The sequence below is a fragment of the Zingiber officinale genome, chromosome 6A, assembly GCF_018446385.1.
Source record: "Zingiber officinale cultivar Zhangliang chromosome 6A, Zo_v1.1, whole genome shotgun sequence".
Classification (NCBI taxonomy): Eukaryota; Viridiplantae; Streptophyta; class Magnoliopsida; order Zingiberales; family Zingiberaceae; genus Zingiber; species Zingiber officinale.
In genome coordinates, this window is record NC_055997.1 from 149004189 (window position 1) to 149009532 (window position 5344).

At 31.4% G+C, this 5344-nt stretch overlaps 1 non-coding gene across 1 annotated transcript; it reads left to right on the forward strand.

The window, feature by feature from the left end:
• The first annotated feature begins 5025 nt into the window (after nt 1–5025).
• On the forward strand, nt 5026–5097 carry TRNAD-GUC. Its single transcript has one exon. It is a non-coding gene; the product is annotated as a tRNA-Asp (tRNA).
• Nucleotides 5098–5344: the final 247 nt, after the last annotated feature.

Sequence of the window (5344 nt, forward strand, 5' to 3'; positions counted from 1 at the left end):
CCTGGGGGACCTGCCCTGGTTGTGACCGTCCAGGAAATACGCGGTTGATGACGTGAGGTGGTCCAACTTTCTCTTTCTCCTGACTATTGACTGTCACGTCCTCTTTACTTTTGATTGTCACATCCCCTTGACTATTGACCGCCTGACCTTATTAGGCCCCACTTTTAGGCATCGTATCATAAGTCTCCCCTCCAAGTCAAGTCGAAAGAGACTCAAGTCCGACTGACTATACCCTAGCACGCTTATGACTCCACCTACATACAAGGGACTGACGTGTAGCTGATTATCTTGGCCAAGACTAAACTTTATTGTTTTTTAACTTTCACTACTAAAAATGAAAATTGTGTTTTGTTTTAATTTTTTTTACTCAAAATAACTTAAAAGTATTTTGAATTCTTTCAAAAGGATCTTTTGAAGATATTTTATTTTATTTATTTAAAGGATCTTTTGTAAAAATCTTTCGAATTCTTAAAAAATTTCATATAACAAAGACCTATTTTAAAAATACTTGGTAACCCACTTTTAAAATTATTTGAAAATATTTACTAACTTGGAAACTTTTTGAAGACATTTACTAAAGTCTTTATAGAAAGTTTTACTTACAACTTTTGAAAGCATTTTTTTTAAATATTTCTATTAAAACAAAATTTTCCTTTATAGAAAAGTTTTTTGGAAATTATTTTGAAATTCTCACTTAGGAAGTTTTTCTAATAACTTACTTTGAATATTTTTCAAAATTACTTTTACTCAAAAAATATTAGAAAAATATTTTTGAAATCTTCCTTATTTAAAAATTGCTCTCAAATTTTGTAAATAATTTTTTTTTTGCAAATTCTTAAAAACATTTTCTCATAAATCCTTGACAAAAGTTACTTAGAAATTTTTCTTGAGCTTACTCAAAAATTTACTTACAAATTTTTGACTTAGTATTTTTTATTCAAACCTCTCCCTAAGTCTGAGATATACAAAGTATTAACTATATTTTTTGACTTAGAACTTTCAGTTAGTTTCTGCATTCCTCGTCAAAATTTTATTACCTTCCATGCTTACTCTATATTTTTTTTATTCCTCTGCGTATTTTTTAATGAATGTCAAAGTGGGAGGGAAATAGTTAAGTAAGAAAAAGATAATCTAAATAATCTTAACTCTAAAACTAATCAAGAGAATTAATCAAACAATTGATCTTAGTCAAGCATCTATTCTCTTGAATAATGTTACTATTTCATTTTATGCATATTTTTTCCTAATTTTAACCTAGGTTGTTATTAAATCAAAAAAGGAGAGAATGTTGGTGCAATTGTACTAATGGTCCAACTTAGATTTTGATAAATGACAAGTGAGTTAAATTAGGTCTTTATGTGATCTAATTATTTTACCAAGTGTGCAAGAGTTGACGGTCTGAAAAATCTGACATCAAACTAGAATCCAGCTAGATCTGAGGACCTGATAGTTGGTATGAAGCCCAGATAGGTCAAAGAGCCGACCTGATATCTGGCAGGAAGTCCAGTTGGGTCCGCAAGACTTGACGATCGGCAGAAGTCCAGTTGGGTTGGCGGACTAGACAACTAGCATGAAAACCTGATAGGTAAAGAGGCTAGTCAACAAACTGCAAATTAATAAGTTAGGTAAGTCACGGGAGAAGAGTGACTCAGTGAGGACGTGTTCCAGTTGAGGGACAGTAGGCATCAGTCTTGTTTAGATTCATTTTAGATTTCTAAATTGAGACCTTGACTAGTTTCTAGTCCAGGGAGGACATGAGCTAATTATTATTACTCATTATTATTGTGCTAACCCTTATCTTGTAGGTTATTATTTAGTTTATTAGACTAATACGTTTTACAGGGCAAGAAGACCAAAAAAGCGTTGGGTGAACAGTACCCAAGACACCTTCAAACATTGGAAGGCGCCTTCGCACTATTCATGGAAGGCGCCTTCGCACTATTCATGGAAGGCGCCTTTGGTGCATGGAAGACGCCTTTGTTGCATAGAAGGCGTCTTCTGCAGGATAAAATTTTGACCTCTTAGGCAATAAGGATTAGCTTTTTTCAGGATCAAGTTTTACACGCAAGAGGTTCCTTCAACCCTGTAGAAGGCGCCTTCCACAGCCTTTATAAGTGCATCTTGACCAAATTAAACTTCAAAAAGCAACTCATACACAAGCTTCTATGCGTCCGATTGAGGTTCTGACTTCTCCAATTTTCTGCTGTGACTCTGCTACAAGGCTACTATGCCCGTCTACTGCTGAGAAGCCGCCCAAACACCAAGCTTGAGTTGACCGACTCTGGAAAAAGTGTTTGGTAACTTTAATTCTATACTTAATTATTGCAAAAAGAATAAGTGTAGTGTGTTGCACTTGTTTCAATTTTTTTTGTACTCGATTTCCTCTTCCAGTGGTTCTGGAAGAGGTATTTTAGTGGATTACCATCGATAGTCCGCGGAACCTAGGTCTTGAAGTAGAAGTCACTGAAGACTCCAAACCAAATAAAACTGACCGTGTCTGTCTCTATCTTCTTAATTTTTTTTTTTTTGTGTTTTTTCATTGCGCATTTTGTTTTCAAAATCTAAAAGAATAAGTTTTTCATAACCACGTGATTCACCCCCCGCATTCTCACGTGCGACTCGATCTAACACATCTCTCCCAAATGTGAGGTTTTTAGGCCCATTGTAAAAATATCTGAATGTGTTAAACCAATATAATATAAATAAATATTCGTACAAAAAATGAATGAGAAAAATGAGATTGTATGATGCAAAGCTTGACTAGTTGCACAAGGTTTTTTGCAAATACCTGAGATTGACAATAGAGAGACATATTATCTTGTAATGAATGCTATTACTTTTTGTTATCTTATTGGTTTAGTAGCAAAAGAAGACTTCATATACAGATAATGGATGTCATTATAACATATTTATATGGGGCACTAGTTAATGACATATATATGAAAGCCCTAGAAGAACTATAGATACTAGAAGCATACAATTCTTGAGAATTATTTATTATTATATTATGAAGATCTTTGTATGGTTTAAAATAATTTGGGCATATATAGTAAAATGTCTTAGTGAATATTTGTTCAAAGAGGGATATATAAATAACCATATTTGTCCATGCATTTTTATAAAAAGGTCCATATATAGTTTTATGATAAATCAATGTATATGTTGATGATTTAAATATTATCGACACCTTAAATGCAATAAATTATTTAAAGAAAAAATTTGGAATAAAATATCTTGGTAAAACTAAATTTTGTCTCAGCCTATAGTTTAGTATTTAAAGGAGATTTTTGTCCATCAATCAACTTATACTGAGAAAATTTTAAAATGATTTAATATGAATAACTCATAAATTAACGAACCCAATGGTTCTTCGATCACTTGATATACACAAGGATTCTTTCTTTTCTCATGATGATAATGAGAAAATTCTTGGTTCTGAAGTATCATACTTAACTACAATCAGTGCTTTAATCATTAAAGTTTAATGTATGTTGCTAATAATACCCGACTTGCTATTGCATTTGCTATAAATTTATTAGTAATATATAGTTCTGCTCCAATCAGAATACATTGGAACAAAGCTAAACATATTTTTCAATATCTCAAAAGAACTATTAATATGAGTCTATTTTATCCTCATGAGTCAAATATAAAATTAATTGGGTATGCAGATGCAAGATACTTATTTGATCCACACAATGTTAGGTCTCAATTAGGTTATGTATTCATATATGGTGGAACAACGATACCTTGGAGATCTATGAACATATTATAACTACTATTTCATCAAGTCATATTAAAATAATTGCAATCCATAAGGCAAGTCGTGAATGCGTTGGTTGAGGTCAATGACTTATCACATTCAAGAATCATGTAGTTTTTTTTAATAAATAAGACTCCAACGATACTTTATAAAGGTAATGTAGCTTGTATAGTCCAATTAAAAAGTGGATACATCAAAAGTGATAGGACAAAACATATCTCAAAATTATTTTTCACACATTATTTACTACAAAGTGGAAATATTGGTGTACGAAAAATTTAATCAAGTGAGAATCTTGTAAATTTATTTACAAAAACATTATCAACTATATATAATATTTGAGAAATTGATTCATAAGATTGGAATGTGACATCCTAAAGATATTAAGTGATGACCGAAAGAGAGGGAGTGTAATATCAAAATATATATATATAAGGAAGGATGCACTCTTCTTCCTTCACTAAGGTATTCTTTCCCACTAGATTTTTCTTAATAAGATTGTAACTAGACATATTCTTTATACAGTAGACATCCAAGGGCAAGTGTTGTATTACTCTTTATGATATGACAATTTTGATTTTTGGGTACAATTATGATCATTAAAGTTGGGATTGTCATATTAAATAGAGATGTTTTTTTTATTACTTCTAAAAGGCATATAAATAGGCATCTTTGTAATCTCATAATATATAAAAGAGAGAAACAAAATTATTCTTCTCTTATTCTCTTTATTTTTTTCCTATTTTTTCGATATTTTATTTCAATATCTTAATTATATTATTATTGGAGATATAAAAGAGTTTGTTAATTTTATTTTGAATGATCTATCAAAAATGCAATACAAGTTAAACCTATAACTCTTTTGTATTTAATTAATTAGTTTGCATTTTAAAATTGTTTTTAAGTTGAATTTCTCGAGAAGATTCATTGTGATTATGATGTTGGCGGGATGTGGATGTTAACCTAACCCTAATAATTAATGAATAATTAAAGCATTGCATTGCTAGTAATGATGTGTGTGTTGATTAATTTAGTGGAGAGTGAGAGAGGACCAAACCCTAAAAAAGAATCTCATTAATCATGGGGCTTTTGACAAAGTGAGATGAGACAAGAATAAGATGAAGTAGTTGATCAAATGTTTTACTTTAAATATAGTAGTTAAATTTTATAATTGTGTTATTTGCTAGTGCGACAACGATCTCAATATATTAAAAGTTTAATTATTTTCTATTATAAAATTGTTACCTCACTGCACTGTACATGTCGTTGTAGTATAGTGGTGAGTATTCCCACCTGTCACGCGGGTGACCCGGGTTCGATCCCCGGCAACGGCGTTCTTTTTTATTTGTCATTCGAGACAGCACGCGTCACGTGCTTAATGATTATTTAGTCATGTGTCAAAGTTAAATGGGCCAAATGGCACGTGTTCCAGTGGATCGTGGGTAACCCTGTCGATCCATTTAACTCAAAATTACGATTTACGAATCACATCATTTCAGGTAAATTCATTATTTCCCAAGGGAGCAAAATAGTGATTAAATTGATAAATTTAGGGTTTTAATTCAGTTTTTTTTAAAAAAA